General features: G+C 42.0%; 1 protein-coding gene across 1 annotated transcript in view; it reads left to right on the top strand.

Annotated features, from left to right (window-relative positions):
- The window catches only part of CACNG6 (calcium voltage-gated channel auxiliary subunit gamma 6), a 209796-nt gene that overhangs the window by 41306 nt on the left and 142871 nt on the right, over window positions 1-25619 (top strand). The window lies entirely within an intron of this gene.

The raw sequence follows: 25619 nt of genomic DNA, 5'->3' as shown, positions 1-25619 counted from the left end.
GGGGTATTCCAGCTGGTGTATATAACAAAACATCTGTGTGTCTAAACAGCCATCTGACTAATGATTGGTCACAAAACCTGTCTGATAATCTGTTGGTGTAATACAGCCTTAAGGCTCTGCACTGTAGACCCAAAAATATCAGTGACTTTGTCCCTCAGGGAGGTTTTCTGCTCATTCTTCTGGACTCTGTCCTGTAGACTTGATATCACAAATGATGTTGTTTCTTACAGCTGGGTTTTTCAGCAGGATTTCAAGCAGGCTTGGCTCCAAGGCTGCCGTCGGAAACTTTGGGCCTCCATATAGGCAAACCATGTGCCTTCCCCCAATATACTCTGTTTACAATCACCATAAATAAAATGTTTGCTATATTGCATATTGGTTATTATGATTACAGGAATACCAAATACTGTTTTGTGATGTTTAATAAAATGAACAGCAATACTGTTAGTCATAAAAAAATCCAATCTTTGCTGCAGAGCTTATCTAAGGGCTCTTTTTCACACCTGCGTTATTGTCTTCCGGCATAGAGTTCCGTCGTCGGGGCTCTATGCCGGAAGAATCCTGATCAGGATTATCCTAATACATTCTGAATGGAGTGAAATCCGTTCAGGATGCATCAGGATGTCTTCAGTTCCGGAACGGAACGTTTTTTGGCCGGAGAAAATACCGCAGCATGCTGCGCTTTTTGCTCCGGCCAAAAATCCGGAACACTTTCCGCAATGCCGGATCCGGAATTAATGCCCATTGGAAGGCATTGATCCAGATCCGGCCTTAAGCTAAACGTCATTTCGGCGCATTGCCGGAGCCGACATTTAGCTTTTTCAGAGTGGTTACCATGGCTGCCGGGACGCTAAAGTCCTGACAGCCATGGTAAGTGTAGTGGGGAGCGGGGGAGCAGCATACTTACCGTCCGTGCGGCTCCCCGGGCGCTCCAGAGTGACGTCAGGGCGCCCCAAGCGCATGGATCACGTGATCGCATGGATCACGTCATCCATGCGCATGGGGCGCTCTGACGTCATTCTGGAGCGCCCCGGGAGCCGCACGGACTGTAAGTATACCGCTCCCTCGCTCCCCGCTCCTACTATGGCAACCAGGACTTTAATAGCGTCCTGGGTGCCATAGTAACACTGAAAGCATTTGGAAGACGGTTCCGTCTTCAAATGCTTTCAGTACACTTGCGTTTTTCCGGATCCGGCGGGCACCTCCGGCAACGGAAGTGCATGCCGGATCCCAACAACGCAAGTGTGAAAGAGGCCTAAGATGGAGTATATAAAGCAGCTGTTTACAGTACAGAAAAAAAGAAACAAAAATGCAGTCTGATTAACTGATGCCATCCTGACTATGTCGGTTATTTTGGTTTGGTTATATCCAGGCCCACTCCACCCTGAGTCTCCCCTCCTCTTTAGATATTTGTGTAATGCTCTCACCTCCTCCACTCGCTTCTTTGGCCATCTCCTCCCATTGCTCCATCTGTGATTGACGCTCCTCCTCCTCCCTTTGCTCCAACTGCATCTGACTTCTCCCATTGCACCATTTGCATCCGGTTCCTTGCATCACACCATCTGCGGTCATTGCCTCATTGCATCTCTCCATCTGCAGAATATTTTATAGTCTCTTGGCTGAGGCGATAGGCCTGTCTGTGCTTGTGTGGTCCCTCTCCCAGCCTGGCATCTCTAAGCTCTCCGCTCTCTTACTCTTGCACTGGTCAGGTGGAACAAGATGGTAGAGCTTCTTTTTGGAAGGTGAGAGAGTTGGGCCTGTTGTGCGAGTCTTTCTCTCCTTTTCAGCATGTGTACAGTGACGTACTGCAGTAACAGTATTAATGATTACGGTATGTATACAGCTGTATACACACACAGTATAATAGAGGGCTGTATGTGGTATACATGTTATAGATCTAAAATTTTGTACACAGAAACTGTGCAGGAGGCTCAGGCTCATATACATGCATATGCAGTGAGTTGTGCGCCAAATACATGTTAGTGTTAGCCCTATGTCTTCAATACAATTTTCCTCCTCAATAGCTCTGCCACAGCAAATTCTGCCTAGTGCCTATGCAGAGTTGCTCTCCCTTACCACCAAACATTCCCTCGCACACATTACTGTGCATAAGAACAGGACCACGGGTAAGGCTTGACCAAGGTCACAAGCATTAGTGATGTCATAAAGCCCTGTCACAGAATACAGTTCACACTGGGGGAGATTAATCAAAACTAGTGCAAAGGAAAGCTGACTTAATAAAAGGTAGAATCTGATTGGCTGCCACGGGCAACTAAGCCAGTTTCCTTAGCAGTTGCACCAGTTTTAATAAATTTACACACTCGATACTTTTGTCCGTGAACTATGGAAGAAAAAAAAAGAAAAAAGAATTGTTCATTAATCATAATCGAGGTAAAATCTTCAATTAATCACTATTTTTATTTTGTTTTTGTTCAGTTACAATTTTTTACAAAGTTATTGTTACTAAAAAAAATAACATAAAAACCATTTAGGTTTTTTGTAACATACTTAGTATGTAATATCGCAATTTTTTTTTACAATATAGTGAACACATTATTTATGGTGATTCATAAATGGCACAATTTTTTTCCTCTTTATTTCAGTAACATACAATTTTTATGACATTCAGCCCTTCCAACAGAGCAGGTCTGAAATGTAATAGTAACTCTTCTACTTGCCATACAGAAGGTCTAGGGTCCAAATCCTGATGAAGGCCTGTTAATATATTTCTTTAGTAAAAATCTATGTGCTGGAAGAGAGCCCCCTCCTCCAACTCATTTCGAACACAACTTCATTAGTATTCACTGCACTGAAGTGAATACTAATGAGGCTACCGACTCTGCTTGGATCTGTGGTGTTCCAGCTGAGAGAAGAATCTGAGTCAAAATGCATTCAGAACTTCATCATTTCACATATAAGGTTGAATGATGGTTTGATTTTTTTTTTTTGTGTAACCATAAAACCCCTGCAGAACTGCAGCATGTCTGCAGTAATATATATATATATGCAGTAAAATTTCATATTAAACTGTATTCAGGATCATAATCCCTGACATTCAGAGCAGAGAAGAGGATGAGGCAGCTCTTTAGCTCAGTGTTGTGAAGTAACTTGTCCTCCTGTTTGATTTGGACAGGTTTTGAGTGTACTAATAGGACAGCTCCCATTTTATTTCTCCTAATAATTGCTCCCCAGACAAAATGAGCCATTATAACTAATGATAGGTATTTGGGAATATATTTATAATAAAGTAATATTTACGTACTTTCATTTTCTAAATTCCCGGAGAACCCCTTTAACATCAGGCAGGTTGTTGACTGCAGCTGGCTGCATCCCGATCGGAACACAACTGTGCTGTGTGGTCATACCCCGAAACTGTATCCAACCCTTTTTAAACTCTTTAACGTCAAGACAACATTAGTAATGTCATAGTGACAGTGATATAAATGTCTATGGGTAAACGGATGGTAGTGAGTGGTAACAAACCGCTTACGTTTTTAATAACGCACTGCACTATGAGATTTTTCATTAAAACATGGTCAACAAATGTTCCCTTTTGGTGACAGATACCCTTTTCACTGTCCTCTGACCTGGAAAATGGTGCCTGCCATTTTGAGGAATTTGTCGAATCGCAAAAAATGTACTAGATTTTGAATCGGTAAGCTCATCTCTAATAATCAGATTTTAACATATGTAGAAATGTAAATATTTTTATAGTTCTAATTCTTGCTATAGTTGTGCTTGGGCTTTGTTTTTGTTTTTTTGAGTATTTATGATTTGACTATATCATGTGAACATATCACTTGACATGTGACATTTCTCTAATAATTGTAGCAGATCATACAAAGTATGGCACTCTTAAGGTGGGGACTTTTCAGAATTGTTAGGGCTTGATTTTTATGTGGGGGTGCCATCTTTGTTTAAACTTCAACCACAGCCCACTACAATTAATGGGTTTATGCACATGGTCTTTTTTTCTCAAGCAAGATTGCTCTGAGTGAAAAAAGAAATTGACACATATATATTTAGCATTTTTCATCCAGATCTTTTCCATTTAATAAAAGTATGACAAATAGGTGCATTTTTTTATTTATCTATTGACTGACTTGCCATGCTGGAAAACCAAATGAAGTAAGTTACATGGATTATTGTTTTTGCTTTTTGGCACATTTACTTCATAAGTAGGTCAAAAACTTGATGCAATTATGTACCATAAAATGTGAAACTTTTGGCACATGTTACTACAAGGTCTAGGTGCAATCACATTTGTAAGTTTGCCCTATTGATTTTAGCATTTCACAAAAACTAAAAGCACAGCTGGCAACATACTAGTAGAAGGGCTAAGCTTTAAAATTTTGTTTTCTTAGTGTTAGATTTTTGTTTTCACCGTATAGTCATAAAAAGCACAAACTAAAGATAAACTACTCTTAAATAAATATAAAATATCACATTTATGGGACTACCAAAAAATCCTAGTCAACTACAAATAGTGAAATACACATAAGCATTTTTTTCCTAAAGGGGTCAGCTCACCAGTTTTTTTTTTAAAGGGACAGAGTGGCATAAAAAAACAAGAGATACTTACCTCAACACTTCTGTTCCAAAGCTTCCTGATTCACCACTCGTCTCTACTTTTGTGTCCTTCTCAATACACAAAAATTAACTCTTAGCCATTTTCTGGCCACAGTCCTGACCTCCCACAGCCAATGAGTACAACCTCTTTTGTTTTTGTTTTTTATGCCATTCTGAACCTTTAAATAATACTGGTTAAACAATCCCTTTAAGCATATTTATAGAAAGATCATTTATAAAAGGATCTGTTAGTAGCCAGTGCTTTCATTTGCCATCTACAGATTAAATGTTGCTCAGTATCTGAACCTAAAACAAGAGACTATAATGGTGAAATTCCAGGAACCTCATAGCACAAAAAGAAGATCCTTTCATTGGAGAAGGGAGGCACTATTGCCATCCTAATGTAGCACATAACATTTAGTGCATTCCAAAAGACTAATGTACATAAAAGTTTATTTACCTGCAAATGTTGCAATTGTCAGATTACATACACTGGAAGAATTTTTAGGTTTTCAAAGGAAAACTGATAACAGCCAAAAGGGCATTTCTCAGAAGTGTGCCATGGCCCGGTTGTTTGAGGGTTCCAGCGGTACATTTATGGCATATCCTTTCATTACACCATAAATGTAGACACTTGGAAAACCCATTTAAGGAAATTTTATGTTAAAGGTATTGACTTATCTGACATAACCTTCTCACTATGTAGTTGCCTCAGCAATCAGCTGGCCACAGGTACTGTTCTTGACACTACTGACAAATAGCTTATTTTTCCACGGCCAGCCAAGCATTCATATGAATGGCTGTCACATGTATTACAAGGATGCCTCGAGTCCACCATAATGGGTCTTGCTGTTATGGCTCACAGAAGGGGTTTTTAGTGGGGGACATCTCTCCATGGCATCCATATGCCTTAATTGGGTATTTGGAAATGGTTTGTCTTCAACTCCTGCAATATATGATGGATGAACCTAAAAAAAATCTTATAACTCACACAGTTATTGCCCCATTTCTTGTGTGGTATATATTGTTCAAGATGATACCAGATAGGTATATAAGAAAAAAAAAAAGACTTGGGGTTGAATCGGTCGTCCGATTTGAGTTGGGCCCCAATAACTTTGAACTGAATTGCAAATGCTCTGACTGCTTAAAGATCTGCCTCTATTGAAATCACAAAAAAATTGAATTCATTTAAATATTAACATTTTAGAAAATTTATGTATGATTCATGAATTGTAGAACTGATTTCCTCATCTATAATGTGTAGAGCATTTCAGTAAAAGTTCGGGTTCAATGTTCGGCGCTTTCTTTGCACTTTTTGAACGGCTTAGAAGCCATCACAGCCATGCCTACTAATGGCATGACTGTGATTGGCCAGTGTAGCATGTGACCCAGCCTCTATATAAGCTGGAGTCACGTAGCGCCGCACGTCACTCTGCTGTGCTTAGTGTAGGGAGAGGATGCTGCTGGGGATTTCAGGGAGAGAATAGGAGAGAGTCTTTGCTCAAAACCTGAATCTAACTCAGCGATCTACATACATTGTGTTTTGTGGGTGCAGGGCACCATTTTTTTTATCCTGCCCTGAGCCCAGTGACCGAAAAAAAACAACTTTAATAAGTCAGTTAGGTGGGCGGCGGCGGCCATTTTATGCAAGCTCAGTGCACTAGCACTGCATCTGAGCTTTTGGGACATTGAAAATCCCAATTTTTTGGGCAATTTTAAACATCTGGTGCATTTGCAGGCTTAGTCAGTGTGCAATTTAAGCTAGAAATACAGCCATCATTTTCTGAGTTTTTAAAAACACACTTTTTTGCCAAAAAAACACTATTTTCCTGATCTGCAAGCGTTAAATTGAAGTTTAAAGAGGACCTTTCACCGATTATTACACTATGAACGAACTACACAGACATGTAGAGCGGCACCCAGGGATCTCACTGCACTTACTATTATCCCCGGGCACCGCTCCGTACTCCCGTTATACCCTCCGGTATCTCCGCTCACTAAGTTATAGTAGGCAGAGATTCCAGTCACTAAGTTATGGTAGGCGGAGTCTGCCCTTGTTCTGCTGTAGCGCTGGCCAATCGCAGCTCCCAGGCTGTGAGCTCTGCAATGCGATTGGCCAGCGCTACAGCAGAACAAGGGCAGACTCCGCCTACCATAACTTAGTGAACGGAGATACCGGAGGGCATAGCAGGAGAACGGAGCGGCGCCCAGGGATAATAGTAAGTGCAGGGAGATCCCCGGGCGCCGTTCTCCATGTCTGTATAGTTAGTTCATAGTGTAATAATCGGTGAAAGGTCCTCTTTAATAGATACAGATTTCATATTCTGTTACCAAAAAAAACACTTTTTTGGCAATATACAACATCTGGATTGTTTTTCAAACCCCAGAAAATGATGGGTGTATTTCTAGCTTAAATTGCACATTTAAGCTAAAAATACACCCATCATTTTCTGGGGTTTGAAAAACAATTTTTTTTGCCAAAAAACACTATTTTCCTGATCTGCAAGTGTTAAATTCAAGTTTGATATATACACCTCTCATATTCTGTTACCAAAAAAAAACACTTTTTTGGCAATATACAAAATCTGGTTTAGTCGGTGTGCAATTTAAGCTAGAAATACAGCCATCCTTTTCTCGATTTTTTTGCCAGATTCCACCATTTTTCTGGCCTTGCAGCATCAGCACGTGTGAAATTCCAGGGTAATATACTGCTGTCAAATTTAGTTATTAAACAAACACCCGTTTGGGCAAAAAAAAAATTGTTGGCAGCCTTTGCTGCAGATGTCATTGTGAGATACCGCCTTTACATACTGTCTTTCTATTCAGTTATTTGAAATAAAGTCATTTTGGGCACAATTCTTTGATAGCGTCCTAGTGTGGATCAGGGCGTGTGAGATACACCCTTTAAATACAGGGGTTCTATTCAGGTATTTGAAATACAGCCATTTTAGGCCAACAAATTTAATTGTGGCTAGTGTGGATCAGGGCAGGTGAGATACACCCTGTATATAGAGGGGTTATATTCAGATATTTGAAATACCACCATTTGGTGCACAAATCTTTAATTGAGGCCTACTGTGGGTCAGGCCATGTGAGATACACCCTGTATATACAGGGCTTATATTCTTTCATTAATAAAACACCTTTTTTGGGGAAAAATACACAATATTTCAGGCCTTGCAGCATCTTGACGTTTGAAATTCCTGTGTTATATACTGCTGCCATATTCAGTTATTAAACAAACACCCGTTTGGGCAAAAAAAAGTTTATTTGGCAGCCTTTGCTGCATATGTCATTGTGAGATACACCCTTTATACATTTGGGTTATATTCAGATATTTGAAATACCGCCATTTGGTGCACAAATCTTTAATTGAGGCCTACTGTGGGTCAGGCCGTGTGAGATACACCCTTTAAATACAGGGGTTTGATTCAGGTATTTGAAATACAGCCATTTCGGGCAAACAAATCTTTAATTGAGGCCTAGTCTGGTTCAGGCCGTGTGAGATACACCCTTTACATACTGTCGTTCTATTCTACTATTAATTAAACACCCATTTAGGGCAAGATCCTAAATTCGCAAAATACGAGGAGAGCGTCAAATAAGGGACGTGGCCCAGGTCATGGTGCTGCTGGTGGAGCTCCTGTTGCAGGAAGAGGATGTGGTCGATCTGTACCAGCTACACGCACAAGTGAAAACCCTTCCTCAGGTGCGAGTAGGCGACAGAACCTACAGCGGTATTTGGTTGGGCCTAATGCGGCTTTACGAATGGTGAGGCCTGAACAAGTACAGGCGATAGAAGATTGGGTTGCTGACAGTGGATCCAGTTCCTTCCCATTGTCTCCCACCCAGTCTCATGCTGAAAGAACACAGTTGGCACCTGCAGCCGATGTCCATCAGTTTTTCACCTCACCTCCTTGCAAATCAGCGAATCAGTCTGAGCCCCAAGTCATGCAGCAGTCTCTTCTGATTTTTGATGATCCTTGGATGTGGTCTCTCTTTCTCACGCTCCCTCTCCGGCCTGGAACCCTGATTCCCCGCCACCCGTGATCACTATGGTAGGCGCATAAAAGAACATCAAAAGTTGATAGAGCAGATATCAAATTGTATTGTGAACATCACGGGGACGTGCGACATGGTGGGGCATTAAGTATTCACACGCCTACACGAACTGACTGACAGGGGTCAGCCCCTGCAACTTTTGGGTCTCCAAATTGGGCACATGGCCTGAGCTTGCCATTTTCCCCTTGGAGGTGCTGGCCTACCCTGCAGCCAGTGTATTGTCTGAACGTGTGTTTAGCACGACTGGAGGGTTATATTTCCCTATGTTTTGGGGTGTACCCTAATTTAAAAAAAATAAAAATACATTTTAAACCAAAAAGCAGTGTAGGCTACCTCCTCCTCCTCCACCGCCACTTCCACCTACACTGCCACATCCACCGCCTCCTCAACCTCCTACTCCACATGGACCTCGTCCTCCTAGATCAAGATTATTATTTTTTATTTTGACATATTTTATGTTATTTAAAGTCATTTCCCTATCCACATTTGTTTGCAGAGCACTTGCCATGCTCTTAACCACATTTTGATTTCTTTATTGGTAGTGGACAAACTATATACTGGCAACATTGTGTTTGACAATATTGTGTTCATAGTAGTGATTACGTTTGGCGACACTGTGTTCACAACAAAACTTGTAGCTAATAGCAGAGCATACAGTTGATGGGTTCTCCTAATGACACTTATTATATTTAGTAGTACTCTATTTAACAGCAGTGCTTGCAGATGGAGAGGTTGTAAATAAATAACCAATTGTTAATAAATGTAGTTGTTACTAAAATGTCAATAACATTTGCAGATGGAAGTATCAATAGTATTTGTTGGTGGTAAGTTATTTTAGTCACAACAGTATATAAGGGAGACTAATATTCCATTAACATCATTAGTAGTTAGTATCAACAGCCGAGATAGTGTTAATAGTTGATGATGGTAGTATTGTTAGCTTAATATACATAACTAATGTTCAGGGTCATAACTATCAGCCGACTTGTTTATCCTTATTTCCAGTGAGTATTTAATAGCAGTGATGGAGATTGCTTTGTAAATTCTTTTACTCACTGTTCAGTTGATTTGTATATTCTGTTGGCGTCCCACCTGAGGATAAATACACTCACCCCACTTGAGTATACGATATGTGTTGCAATCCGGATTTGGCGTTCTACATGGTGGTGGTTATCTGCTGTACTGGCTGCTGGGGACAGAGTAATGCGGGACGGCCACCGCCATCAGGCTGCGGAAAGCCTCAGTGTCCACAAGCCTAAATGGCAAAATTTACAGGGCCAATTTGGAAAGGTGCGCATTTATTGCTATGGCCTGTGGGTGGGTGGCTGGGTATTTGCACTTTCGTCCAAAGGCCTGGGGTATAGACATCTGTACAATGCGCTGGGACAAAGAAGTGGATGTGCTAGCTGATGGTGCTTGCGAAGGTCCAGATGCATGGCGGGAGGCATCCGGGCCTGCGTCTTGGACAGAGGATTGGCCATAACGTAACACAGGGAAGAGAAGGCAGTGGTGTGACCCGCAGACTCTGATTGTGGACCCAGGCGTTCGGCCCACCTATTAGGGTGCTTTGATGCCATGTGGCATATCATGCTTGTGGTGGTGAGGTTGCTAGTGTTCATGCGCCTGCTCATTTTGGTACGGCACAGGTTGCAAATGACAATTCTTTTATCGTCCGCACTTTCCTCAAAAAAGTGCCAGACTGCTTGAACACCTACCCCTTGGCAAGGGAAATGTTTGCAAGGGGGTGCTCAGGGGTACAGTTGCGGGCCTGTTTGGTGTGGCCCGCCTTCTCCCTTTTGCCACCCCACTGCCTCTTCCAGCCTGTTGCGGTGCTGCGGATCCCTCCCCCTCTGTACTGCTGTACTCACTTGCCACATTCCCAGGTTGGGTCAGTGACTTCATCGTCCACCACCTCCTCTTCCACTTCCTCACTTTGGTTATCCTCCTGACTTGTTGACCTAACAACAACCTCATTTATTGACAACTGTATCTCATCCTCATCATCAACCATGTGAAACACTAGTTGCCGTTCCCCACATCTTCTTGTGACTGTGGGTGCTCAAGGGTTTGATAATCAGGGCACAATATCTACTCATGTCCCTCTTTAAGCGGGCTTGTCGACAGGCCCAAATCAAGAAATGGCGATGAAAAGAGCTCCTCGGAATATCCGAGTGTGGGATCACTTGTTTGCATAACCAACTGGAAGCATTATCTGCTGCAATTCAACCGACCACCTGATTGCACTGGTCTGACTTCGGTAGTGGTGTCCTGCACCGCCCTAAAAACTGGGACATGAAGCTAGGTATCATGGATGAGTGTGTTTCTTGTGCTCTGGCAGCAGTCACAGTTTCACCGCGCCCAGGGCCACGGCCTCTGCGTGCACCATCAGCAGCACGGCCACTTCCCCATCCCTTACTGCTCGCCTTGCGCATATTAAATGGTAGATTTTCTTGCAAGTATGTCATATGTACAGTAGCGCAGGTTTTGTAAGTGTATGTGCAAATAAAGTACACAGAATGTCACAGATATTTTTAGGATGCGCACACGTTAAACAGGACATGTAGCACAGATAATGTCGCTGTCAGTAGTGTCTATGAAAAAAGTACACTAAATGTCACTGATAATTTTAGTATGCGCAAACGTTATACAGGAGGTATAGCGCAAGAAATGTCGTTGTCACCACCGGCTAGTAAAAAATTACACTGAATGAATGTCACTGATATTTAGGTTGAACAAATGTTATACAGGAGGTATAGCGCAAATAATGTCGCTGTCACCCGCCGGCTAATAAAAAATGACACTGAATTAATGTCACTTATATTTAGGATGGGCAAACTATAACGTATGCCCATCCTAAATATCAGTGACATTAATTCAGTGTCATTTTTTATTAGCCGCTGGTGACAGCAACATTATTTGCGCTATACCTCCTGTATAACATTAGTTCAACCTAAATATCAGTGACATTCATTCAGTGTAATTTTTTATTAGCCGGTGGTGACAACGACATTTCTTGCAATACTAAATTTCTTGCAATTTCTTGCTATACCTCCTGTATAACGTTTGCGCATACAAAAATTATCAGTGACATTTAGTGTACTTTTTTCATAGACACTGCTGACAGCGACATTATCTGTGCTACATGTCCTGTTTAACGTGTGCGCATCCTAAAAATATCTGTGACATTTTGTGTACTATATTTGCACATACACTTACAAAACCTACGCTACTGTACATATGACATACTTGCAAGCATGTCTACCATTTAATATACAGGAGGTATAGCGCAGGTAATGTAACTGTCCGCAGCGGACACCGTCTACAGAAAAAGTACTCTGGGCGTCAGATATTTTTAGGCTGCGCACACGTTACACAGGAGATGTAGTGCAGATAATGTCGCTGTCACTAGTGGCGAAAAAAAATTACACTGAATGTCATTGATATTTTGGATACGCTAACGTTATACTGGAGATGTAGTGCAGGTAATATAACTGTCCGAAGCGGACTCCGTCTACGGAAAAAGTACACTGGATGTCACAGATATTTTTAGGCTGCGCACACGTTACACAGGAGATGTAGCATAGATAATGTCGCTGTCTGCAGCGGCCAATCAATTGCAAGCTATTTAGAGCAGGTTGCGCTAAAAATATATATTGCTGACAGATACAACTATAGTCCTTAAAAGGACTTTTGGGTCTCTAACAATTCCACTCAATTTAGAGTGTGCACTTCTCAGTGTGCAATTTATCAGTGCACCTATACCGATATCAATTGCACCAGCTGGATCACCACCTGCATTCTGCCCTTTGGACATGTGAGAGGTCTTTTTGACCACTATGTTATATAAGGGTTATATCATATGAAATATCTGTTTTGCTGGGAATGGGATAGTTGATATAATTTTGCACAGTATCTAAAGTGCATGTATATCCCTTCTCAGCAATACCTGGGCGATTAGGTTTGTTATGTCCATGTGTTTAATTACTGAGGGCCACTTTGGAGTGGTATTAAGCATATAATATCTATATATCTATAAATTGAGGGCCACTGTTGAGTGGTATGGTTTTTGAATATTTATTCTTTAATGGTCACAGTTGGTGAATGAAATGTATCTATATTGAACTATCTACAGACGATCATGGAGTCTTGTTTGATTTAGAACCAATTATGTGGACCTAAGATGTGGATTTGAAAACTATTCAAGTTAACCGATTGGTGCATTAATAATCATGCTGGATTATAACTGTTTCTGATTGATGTATCATGTGTTTCAGTTTTTATTCTTTATTCTAATGTTACAACCTTTTTTCTACCCTGTATTTATTTACCTGATGAACCGAGATTTGGGAAAACATGTTGAGAATGTCTAGGATAATGAAAGGGTGAGTGAGGATAGGCATGAGACCACAGGCCACCCACCATCAGTGTGTTCCTTTGGGTTGAGGGATTAGTTAGGGTCCGTACAGGGACAACTTTTTCCTACGTGCATTCTAGACTCTCTCTCTCCCCCCCCCTTTTTGGAATAGTGTTATTTTTAGTGACAGATTAATATAATCTATAATGTATAGTTTTGTATCTATTATTTGCTTTGTAGGACCTAGAAGTGATTCTTTTATCTATAAAGTAGTATTAAAGATTAAGTTTTAAACTCCTGCTTTCTGTGATTCATTAGTGATTCTGCGGGAATTGATACATATTAAGATATAGTCTTGTGACTTTATGTGTTTTTTTTTGCGCTAATGATTATATTGCTGCCAGATACAACAATAGTCCTTAAAAGGAGTTTTGGGTCTCTAACAAGTTTTTTCAAAAAAAATATTAGTATTTCACTCCCTACACTATCTGTCCCTTCTTCAGCACAGCTCTCCCTGACTAAGACCTAGCCAAACACATGTCATCGGGTGGTATATAGCACCCGATGATGCGTTCTGGCCAGCCAATCACTGTAATGCCAGTAGCCAACATGGCTATGGCATTACAGTGAATGGCAGTACTTACCTGCACGTTTATTAGCTCCATAGCAGCCAACAAACGTGCGGGGAGGAGACTCGCGATGCTTGAGTAAAACTAGTTTGTATGTGTACATTGGTCATATATTTTGAGGCATCTCTATGTACAGGTTATCTTTTTGTCAGATCTATTTGTAGAACAGGTTAACATATATTAGGATGTTCCATATGAGTAGATTACTGATCTTCTCTCACTTGGATTTTTTTTGCTTCTATAGGCACCATCATGATAGTATAGAGCAGGTATGGTCAACCTGTGGCTCTCCAGCTGTTGTAAAACTACAACTCCCACCATGCCCTGCTGTAGGCTGCTAGCTGTAGGCAGTCTGGGCATGCTGGGAGTTGTAGTTTTGCAACAGCTGGAGAGCCTCAGGTTGGCCATCCCTGGTATAAAGGAAAGAAATAAAAAAAAATTTGTAATAGCTAGTTATGGTTGGGCCTCCCAAATATGTTCAACATCCTCAACTCCTGTCATGACATCCTCAACTCCTGCATAAAATGGTTCCATAATGACTTGGTTTCCATATTTAGGAACCCAGATAACAAAGATTTTGACAAATGGGAGTTCAAAATTAAGGTTGTCTACAATTAAAACATCTGTGTTAGTAATTTAAAATGGTTGTTAGAATATTAAGGTTCTAAAATCTAAAGATGTCCATACCATACACATTAGTCTAAAGTTTATCAAAAAAGATAATTTCATCCAAAACAATTGTTCGTCAGTTAACAACTAACAATCATTTTAGTCGAACAAACATAGACCATTATCATCTGAAAAGAAGTTGGTCACATTATTCGTAGACAAAAGATCTTTCTTTGAAAGAATGTTCCCAGAAAAATCTTTTGTCCATCACTCAATTTGATTGAACATGGATGATTGAACATGGATGGCCATTTTGAACAACTGCAATTGCAAAAAATGGATTAGAATGTGTATGGTTTTGTCTGTGAATGTACACCAGATGTGCACCAGATGTTTGCTTGTTCAACTACTGTTCAACCATCAACCAACTTATAAGGTGCATGGCCACCTTAACTAAAGCTTCCTCACACATTAATCATAAGGAACATTGTCAAGTACTGTATACTAGTGATGGACGAACATCGACCAGGATGGTTTGCGAACACGATCGCGCTAACATGATCAAATGTTCGCGAACCGCAAGTTCGCACCGGGCCCCATTTACTTTAATGGCAGGCGAACCTGAAAAACCTTCAGCTCATATTTGCAGCCACCAAATCCCTAGTAGAAGTGCACAAATAGTCCCACAAAATGGACAGTGACATACTAGAGGGGCATCAATGACAAAAATTCCAACAAAAATATGTATTTTAAAAACTAGGCATTCATCTGACATAAAAGAATATCTGATTATGTGGCTCAAGGTACATTATGAGGTCAATGGATAAAAATTTTACTGTAGGCCACTAGACTACAGGCCCCAAACATTAGGCATTCACTGGACAGAAAAGATCAAGTGATTATGTGGCCGGAGGTCTATTACACAGTCAATGTATATTAATTTTATTGCAGGCCAGTATAGATACAGGTATAATACATATGTTTAAAATAACAAAAAATATGAAATTGGATTAAAAACATAGTTAACAAAATCTCCCCTCTTGAAAAAAAACCCTAATGATAATAGTTGAAATTCGATAACACGCGATCGTCACTGGTGTTGAATTCCTCCGAGGCCCCAACAATTATTCATTCAGCGGACAGAAAAGAACAAGTAAGTATGTGGCTGGAGGTAGATTACACGGTCATTGGATATTAATTTTACTGCAGGCCAGTGTATTACAGGCCCCAAAAATTATGCATTCACCGTACAGAAAAGATCAAGTGATTATGTGGCTGGAGGTATATTAGATGGTCATGGATATCAATTTTACTGAAGGCCAGTTCAAATATAGGTCAAATACATATGTTTAAAAGAACTAAAAATATAAAATTGGATTAAAAACCTAGCTAACAAAATACCCCCTCTTGAAAAAAAAACCTAATGATAATAGTTGAAACACGTGGTCGTCAGAGGTGTTTAATTTCTCCGAGGCCCAAAATATTAGGCATTCAACGGACAGAAAATGCCTTTTATACCTCATTATTTACATAAGACGGGGACCATTCTTTGTTCTTGGTGTTGTAGGATATGTGTGGGCTGGCATGAGGAAATTCAATTAAACGTGGTCGTCACAGGTCTAAAATTCCTCTGAGATCCATGCCTCATTCATTTTTAGAAATGTGAGGTTTTCCACACTGTCGTGAGCTAGGCGAGTGCCCTTATCGGTCACGATCCCCCCTGCTGCACTGAACGTCCTTTCGGACAGGACGCTGGACGAGGGGCAAGCCAAAAGTTCCATGTCAAATTGTGCCAGCTCTGGCCACAGGTCGAGCCTGCATACCCAATACTCCAGGGGTTCATCGCTTCTAAGAGCATCCACATCTGCTGTTAACTAGATGTAGTCGTACACCTGTCGGTCTAGGCGTCTGTCGATGAGTTGGCTGCAAGAATGATCTCATATCGGAAGTGACCAACACATCTTCAAACCGCCCCCTTCTTGCATGCGCTGTTGGATTGGTACCCGCAACTGTTTCTCTGTGAGTGGAAATTCTTCTGCCAGCGCCCGTAAAAGCAGAATGCAGCATTTCTCAAATCAAGGCCTGGAAGTGCTGCATTCTGACAGCCCACTGTGATGCTGGTAACATGTCCGCCATTTTGTGTTTGTACCGGGGGTCTAAGTACGTTGCCACCCAGTACTGGTCCTTGCCCTTTATGCTTTTTATACGAGGTCCCTCTTCAAACACTGGAGCATAAAGGCCCCATTTGCACTAAAGTGGAAGCAGTGGAGTCCTCAGTCTCCACCCCCCAGCCACCGTCAACACCGGGGATCCCAGAAAAGTTTAAAGCATGCTCTTCTTGCTTCTCCTTCTCCTCCGCCCCTGCACCATCCTCCTCTGACTACTCTTCAGACTCCTGTTGACTTGTCTCAGATGGAGTAACCCCCTTGGGAATTCATCCAGCATTGCAACTTCCTCATCTTCCTGCTCCTCGATGGATTGATCAATGACATTACGCAATGCACGCTCCAGAAAGAAGGTGTAAGGTACGATGTCACTGATGGTGCCCTGGCTGTGATTGACCAGTTTGGTGATCTCATCAAATGGCCGAAGAAGTCTGTATGTGTCGCGCATGAGCAGCGACTGGCGCGGTTAAAAAAAAACAAGCTCCCAGAACCTGTCCTGCCGCAGAGTTCGTACAGGTAGTTGTTAATTGCATGTTTCTGCTGGAGCAGCCTATCAAGTATATACAAGGTGGATTTTTAGTGCGCAGGTAAGTCACAAATCAGACGTCTGACGTCAGAAAGGCAAGCCATGGCTTTGTAAGTTTATCTTAAATGGCCAGAGATTTTCCTGGCCTGCCGCAAGATGTCCTGGACCCTGGGCTATTTGGCAATGAATTGCTGCACGACTAAGTTCAGGACGTGTGCCATGCATGGCACGTGTGTAATTTTGCCCTGTTTCAGAGCGCTCAGCAGATTGGCACCATTGTCGCACACCACTTTGCCAACTTGAGCGGGGTTAGCCACTGATCTGCCTGTGACCGCAAAGCTGAAAGGAGTGCAGGAACGGTGTGACTCTTGGCTTCCAGACACAACAGCCGCAGCACAGCATGGCAACGTCTCACCTGGCACGTGGAATACGTTCTGGGGAGCTTGGGGGGCGTAGCGGAAGAGGCAGTAGCAGTGGAAAAGGAGGAGTCAGCAGAGGAGGAGACAGAGGATGGAGTAGGAGGAGGAGAAGAAGAAACAGGCCTGCATGCAATCTGTGGCAGTAACACAAATCCACACGGGTGCCACGGGTTACATGCTTGATGGCCATCAGAAGGTTCACCCAGTGGGCAGTAAAAGTTTTGTACCTTCCCTGCCCGTGTTTTATAGACCATGTGTCTGTGGTCAGTTGTATCTTGGCACTGACACTGTGTGCCAGAGATACATTCACTTTCTGCTGAACGTGGCCATATAGCTCCGGGATGACCTTCTGGGAGAAATATTTCCTTCAGGGGACCTTCCATTGCGGTGTGCCAATGGCTAAAAATTTTCTAAAGGCCTCTGAGTCCACCAGTTTATATGGCAGTAGTTGGCGGGCTTGCCGTTCTGACAAGCCAGCAGTCGGCTGTTGGACTACAGGGTTATCCGGCGTCATTATCTTTTTACGCTTAAACAATTGGGCCACGGAAGCCTGTCTTTTGCTAGATGAACGCGACGATGGCATGGTGGTAGGTGGAGTGGAGGACAAATGAGAGGAGAGAGGAGAAGGAGAAGAGGCAAGACGTGGAGCGCAGGGAGTGTGGCTTTGTGGGTTCTGACCGTGTAGCTTCCACTGGGCTCGGTGATGGGAGTCCAGGTGCTTTCTTAAGGCGGTCATGCCTAGGTGAGTGTTGGGGCTGAGTGTTGGGGCTTAACACGACTTATGCGTTGAAAGCACCAGCTGCAAATGGCAACACTATTGTGGACACGTTAAAAAAAGCCCACACTGCGGAGTCATGTGCCGACATCCTTGGAGCGCCAGATGTGACCGTGCATGGTGGATGGCTCGTTCCAGATACATTAGCAGTCTGCTTTTTGCCTCCTGTGCGCTGTAAGTTCTGCCTGCTTCTCCTCCTTCTCCTCCCTATCTGCTGCTCCGTCGCTCCCTCTGAACTCCCCTCCTCTTCCTCTCTTGTGAGCACCCACGTGACGTCCATCGACACATCATCATATATTACATCCCTCTGTAAGTCACACCTATCGATAGCACACCTATACCAGTCCTTATAAGGACTTTTGTGGCCCTATTAGCTAGTGTTTGGTGTCTCTAACAGTCTGTCCCTGCTCAACACAGCAACCTCTCCCTACACTGGCAAAAGACTGAATGAAAAATGGCGGCCATATCGGGTTTATTTATAAGGTAGGGGGTATGTCCATGTGCTGAAGTGTCTCAATTGGCTGTCCTGTACCACCTGATGGATGTGTCATGGGTCCAAGTTCTTCACAATGTAAAAGAATATGGTGCCGGTGAACATCGCCATATGTTCGCCTATTCGGCGAACCGCGAACGAGCAAAGTTCGCCACGAAACGACCGCTGGGCAAACTGCAAGGCCATCTCTACTGTATGCAACAATACCATTGGAATTTTGCTTCAGCTCCTATTGTAGACCTCTGGCAGTACACACTATTTACATTTGGAGGTAATGGAATGCTATCTATAATTATTTTACATGCTACATGCAATTGGTCCTGTTTGAGGTTATGTTAGTTCATGAAGACTAAAATGTATGTTTCCTTAAACCTACCTCTACTGTTGTCATTTTACATGACTCCTAAAGCAGAAATATAGTGTAGCAATGAAACCCAACAGCAATCTAATAACTGGAGGATATGTAAGAAAAAAATACTTTTTTTAGGGTTTTCAACAGTTTTTGACTGCATTACAATTAATACTATCACTTTTTCACCTGTACTGCAATTGCAGTATTTCCATACGGTTTGCTATTGTGTTCATCTCAGAGGCTTTTTTGTGTGTTCTGGAAGAAGCATGCGTTAATAATTGTACAATCAATTTTCAATAGTCCCTTGCTGATAGCCTACCATCGAGGACAAAAGATGCTTGCATGCCTCCAGCTTTAATTAATGACTTATTAGCATTAAAATAGATGCAATACAACCTGCAGGAGATTGTACTGAGCCGTTTACTACACAATTTACTGGATGCTAAAATATAGTTTAGTCAGAAGAAAAATACCCTTTATGCTTGAGCCTTATATGCAGTTTTTGTGGTTATTTTCATGTCGTTTTTTGAGAAAATATTAGAGGGTACACAGCAGGATTTCCTCACTTTATATTTCCCATTTCTTCTAAATTCAAGGGTTCTGAATACTTTTTCAATGCATTGTACATGAAAGTCAAGCAATTTGACTTTGAATTTCTTGAAATTCATTTTTGGTATGAGTCTAACTAATTTGACTGAATAAATTCAGCTCGAGTCGAAAGTGCCCCAATTGCCCTAAAAAAAATCATGCATGAAACTCTAATGTATCCTAGGATGCTATCCAACCCCATTTCAAGCTCTTTAATGGCAAGACAGCATTAGTAATTACCATAGGCCTGCGCAGCCTATTGGTGCACCCTAAAGCACAAACACAGACGCAGCGCACGCACCTGTGTATGTATGTATATATATATATATATATATATATTATATATATATACACAAATACACTCTGTATACATACAGACCTGCACTATCAATATAATGAAGGGAGAAGAAATCATTTTTAAACTTACCGTATTTTTCGCCCTATAAGACACTCTATTCGCCCTATAAGGTTTTAGAGAGGGACAATAAGAAAAAAAAAATTCATTACACCTCAGGTCAGACCACCAATCAGACCCCCAATGTCAATAAGACCCCAATAAGACCTCAGATCAGACCCCAATGTGAATGACCCCCAATCAGACCTCAGATAAGAGCCCCAGTGCCTCATATCAGCCCCCAGAGCCTCATATCAATCCCCCGTGCCCCATATAAAATGAAAAAAAAAAACACTTTCCTGCTCCGGACGCTGCCGCTCCTCACTGCTCGCGCTCGGTAATCCTCTTGAGCAGTATGCTGTGTGGGCACGCACAGTGCGAGGTCACTGCGCGGCCTCACACTGTGCGCAGCCTTCACAGTGGAGCGCATGAGGACCAGGAAGAGGTGAGTATAGTGCTTCCTGGCCCTCTGGTACTAATAACTTGATTAGCATTCGCCCCAGGGGCATTTTCCCCCCACTTTTGGGGGAAAAAATGCATCTTATGGGGCAAAAAAGTACAGCACAGGGGTGACAGAACCAGTGTTCCCTCTAAGCCTTGGCAGCTGCTGAGCGGGATCGGCTCAGAGCTGGGCACAGCGCCATCAAAGGTGGGCGATAGGAAAACCTAAGATAATTGTCACATCAAAGAGCATAAAAACCACTGCACCATCCCATACAATACAGTATAACCCCTGCACCATCCCGTACAATACAGTATAACCCCTGCACCATCCCGTACAATATACAGTATAGTCCTCTCTGTTATCACTGGACATTGCTCTCCATATATAAAACATACAGGGAAAAAATCTCATTGATCCAGAGAACTTACATAGAAAAACTAATAACCAAGAGGCTAAACAAAACCCTGTTTCTGACCCTTATGTTAAAACATAACTTTCATTTGATTGCTCTAATACCTAAAGGAAATAAAATAATTTTTAAAAAGCTGCTGTTTCTCTAGATGACCTTATGTTGATAGTAGTGGTAATAGAGTCTCAAGGGTCTATAGAAGCAGGTACACTATTTTTGCAAACCTTTGAGACTCTATTAACACTACTATCAACATAAGGTCATCTAAAGAAACAGTAGGTTTTAAAAAAAAAAATCCTTTAGGTGTTAAAACATAACTTTCATTAGATTGCTCTAACACCTAAACGGAAAAAAAAAAAGAGAATAAAAAAAAACCCTGCTTTTTCTCTAGATGACCTTATGTTGATAGTAGTGTTAATAGAGTCTCAAAGGTCTGTAAAAATAGTGTAGCTGCTTTTATAGACCCCTGAGACTCTATTACCACTAATATAAGGTCATCTAGAGAAACAGCAGCTTTTTAAAATGATTTTTTTTTCCATTAGGTGTTAAAGCAATCAAATGAAAGTTATGTTTTAACATAAGGGTCAGAAGCAGGTTTTTTTTAGCCTCTGTCTTGGCTATTAGTTTTTCAATTCATAAAGCTCCACATGGAGCTCCCACCCAGCAGTAGTTAGAAGCCTGCAGGACACTTCACCTGGGCACATGGGGATGGCTCCCTTCCTATGCTGTCCCTGGCACTTCATCAGCAGCAGGGCTGGCGCGCTTCCTGATTACATAATAGCTGAAAAGGAAGCTACTGCTGCTGTGTTCAGCTCCCGAGAGAAGGGGGTGTGAGAGGATCAGCCAATAGCAGGGCAGCCAGCTGATACTGGCCAATCAGCAGCCTCCTCCCTTATAACAGAGCTCTGTAATGTACAGAGCTGTGTTATTGGAGATTTCAGGCATCAGCTGTATTGCTCTGCCTGCAGTGCCGCACATTGTAAACCTCAAGTCGGCTTGATTAGGGTGTGCCCAGGCACACCCGGCACACCCCGTGCGCACGCCTATGGTAATGACAAAGTGACTCTGACGTGTAGGGGTATGGGAAAATGGAGCCTGTTTAATAATACACTGCACTGATTTTATTTTTTTAATTAAAACTTAGGGACAGATTTTGCAAACTGGTGTAAAGTAGAACAGGCTTAGTTGACCATAGCAACCAATCAGATTCCACCTTTAAATTTCCAAAAGAGTTGTGAAAAATTAAAGTTGTAATGTAATTTGTTGCTATGGGCACCTAAGCCAGTTTGATAAATCTTCCCCTTAGTCCACAAATTATCAATTTTTTTCTTCTCTGTCTTCTGACTGGTAAAATGGTGTCCGCCAATTTTAGAGATTCGTCTGAATCAAATCACAAAATATTTACATGCAGCTACAATCCTAATTTTTGTGAAAATTGAGATGTTTACAATTGATTTCCTCATTCACTCCTTCCTGATGCAGCAGTATTATTATAATTTTTTTTTCATTTTCGTTTTTTACTCCCTATTTTTCTGGAGCCCTAATCTTTTTATTTTTCAGTGAGACATTTTGTACTTTATAGTGGCACCAATTAATACTGCATACAATATAATGGAAATCTGTAAAAAAAAATCCTACCTGGGGTGGAGTTAGAAAAAAAATCCTTCTCTATAAGTTTATAGGTTTAGGGGCACATTTATTAAGACCGGTGTTTTAGATGCCGGTCTTAATAAAGCCCTGCACTGGCGGTAGATCTACTGCAATTAGGCCTTGTTCGCATTTCTGTTTTTAACTGACGTGTGCTGTCTGCATTTTCTGCCGACAGCACACGTACCCATTGATTTAAATGTGTCTGTTCACAGTGGGTCAGTAAAAAAAAAAACGGGGACATGCACTACTTTGATCCATGATGGACACCAAGCATGCCCATTGACGTCTATAGGTCTGTGAAAATCACTGACACACATCCGTGTTGTGTCTATGTTGCGTCCGTTTTTCACTGAAGACTAATAGGAGATTCTTTGGAAACTAATTTTCAGCTGAGCAATGTCAGTGAATTACGGATGACATACGGATGGTAAAAATTGACATACGGACCAACCGTGAATCCTTCACAGACATCTTCATGGATGAAACATGTACGCTTTTTTTCACGGACGTTACACGGACACGGAAATGTGAATGAGGCCTTACATAAATTCAGTGGATCCAGCGTTGCTTATAAATGTAAGACAGCTTCCTAGCCGGCGTAGAAAATGGGGAAAAGGTCCTTTTTTGTCACAATCTGTGCCAGTTTTTAAAGTGGTCTCTATGCAGGAAAAATGACATGATAACTTCATTCTGTGGGTCAGTGTTATTACAGTGACACCACTTTTTTTTATAGTTATTTCTTGTGTTTTAATACTTAAAAAAAAACTAAACCTTTGAAAGATTATTTTTTTCTTTGCATTGCCATATTCTGACCTCCACCATCTTTTTTAGTTTTAGGTCTATGGGCTTATTTTTTGCTGGGCATTATTTAATTTTTATTGATACCAATATGTGTATGATTTTTGTTAAATTTTTTGGGATGTGAAGCGCCAATTCAGCCATTTTGATATTTTTTTCAATTATTCCATTAACCGTATGGGATCATTGCTTTTATATATCAATAGAATCAGAATTTTAGGATGCGGCAATACTAATGATATTTATTTATTTTTTTACAGTTTTTTACTGAAGTCATTCGAATTTTTGCTTTTGTTTAAAAAGTTGTTTTTAAACTTATTTTTGTGCTTCTGATGTCCTTATCACTTTTCCCATAGACTGCAGCGATTTACCATTGCAGCCTATGGGAGAATCATTATGTTCCTATCTAGCCTTGTCACAGGCAGAGCTTTATAGGAACTTTGCTACAACAGGCTTTGAAGCCTTCAGAATGCCTGAGGCTGCCATATCATCCGAACAGCTTCCGCAAGATTGTGGGGCAGCCGTTCAGTCATCAGGAGCACTGCTCGCTGCTAATTGACTGCTCAGAATCTGTGGTCATAACTGTCTGAGGGGTTACAAGTCCATGATCAGTGTTGTCACTGCTCATGGACTCTGTGTAAAAAAGCAGGCACCCAATGACTATGACATCCTAAGTGAGTGCCACCTTTAAAGGCCTGACATCTGCCGTGTATATACCAGGATATCGGGAAGGGGTTAATAGACCATCAGTCCATTCAGAAATGGTATTCCTTATTTCCTTTTTCCTGTTAGACTTGCCCATTCAAGGCAATGAGTCTGCAAAAAAAAATGACAGCACATGGACCCCAGCACTGTGTGGTCCATTTTTTTTTTTTTTTACTGATGGTTGCTACGAGATGCTTGGTGGGTATGGCATTTTTCATCTCTTTTTGATGGACATAAAAAATTTCTGACACAAAAATGAAATCCATATGGATAAAACTGACAAATGGAATGCAGCTGGCCAAAAAACATCAGTTTTTAGCAGACAGGACCCTTTAGCCTAAATATCTGATACTAGAAGCCTGAACCCTTTGCTCGTATTCATAACCACAGCCAGGGCCGGATTAACGTAGGGGCTGATGGAGCTGCAGCTCCAGGCCCCTACCATAAAATAGGCCCATCTGCCAGCCAAAAGGCCGTCGGGAGGGTTAATAGTCCTCTGTTGTACACAGCGCAGCGTCACATAGAGCACAGACAATGCAGAGACGCTCACCTCACGCTGGCAGCAGGGAGCCTGAGGGAGGGACTCGGGAGGAGCGTAATATGATCCTAGAGTGGAAGCTGCTTCTGCCAGCCCCTCCCCTCCCCGCCCACCAACCAATCAGAGCTGAGGGGGCAAGGCAAGCACTAGCAGCTCTGAGTCATCTGAGTAGTACAGGGAGTCATCACAGGTCCTGTAAGGGAACTGCACAGTGTAAAGTGTAGTTCCCAGGTTAGAACAGTGCATCTGCCAGGACCTGCGATGACATCATCTTCAGCATCACAGGTCCTGCAGAATCTAGCAAAGGAACTGCACCAAAAATGGTGTAGTTCCTAGGTTTGAAAGGTACATCTGCCAGGACCTGTGATGACATCATCACAGGTCCTTCAACCCCTAACAGCAAGTATTAGAAGTTCACAATCAGCTCTGCATTGATCCACATACTCACTGGAATGGAGTGGTAAGAGGAGGTCCTCCACTTTTCATCATTTACCCCCCCCCCCCCATGCCCTGATTTTACTCATTGCTCACTCATGTATAATACTTCACAGTTACAGTGACCACTACTTCATGTACCTCACACACACAGTGACTATAATGCATAACTGACCACATATTTCTATAAACACTGCACCTACAGTATTATACCTTGTATGCCTCACATCTATATATATATATATATATATATATATATATATATATTAGGGCTGCACGATATATCGCAAAAATAATCGAATCGCGATAATCGGCAAATGCGGTTTGGCGATTCGGCCGAGCCGAAAATGCCGCGATTATTATATATGAAGGGGCCCCTATTGATAAAAAAAAGTCCTCTGTCCTATTGATAACAGGTCCAGCCTCTGTACTTACTTTCACAATGTATGCACTGCAGCGACGAGCGGGAGCGAGCGAGGCAGCTGGCCGGCGCATGACTGACGTCACTTAGTCACGCTCCTGCTTCCTGAATTAAGTGGGAGGAGCGTGACAGTGACCTCAGTCACGCGCCGGCCGGCTCGCTCTCTGCCGCTCTCTGCAGTGTGAGTGCATTCATAGTGAAAGTACAGAGGCTGGCCATTTTATGAATAGGAGAGTTAACACATGAAGGGACACATGGGGCCATGAGGGGGACCAGCATAAGA

Source organism: Bufo bufo, chromosome 1 (assembly GCF_905171765.1).
Source record: "Bufo bufo chromosome 1, aBufBuf1.1, whole genome shotgun sequence".
NCBI classification, from domain to species: domain Eukaryota; kingdom Metazoa; phylum Chordata; class Amphibia; order Anura; family Bufonidae; genus Bufo; species Bufo bufo.
Note: the sequence above shows the minus strand (reverse complement) of the source record. Positions and strands in the feature narration are given on the sequence as shown.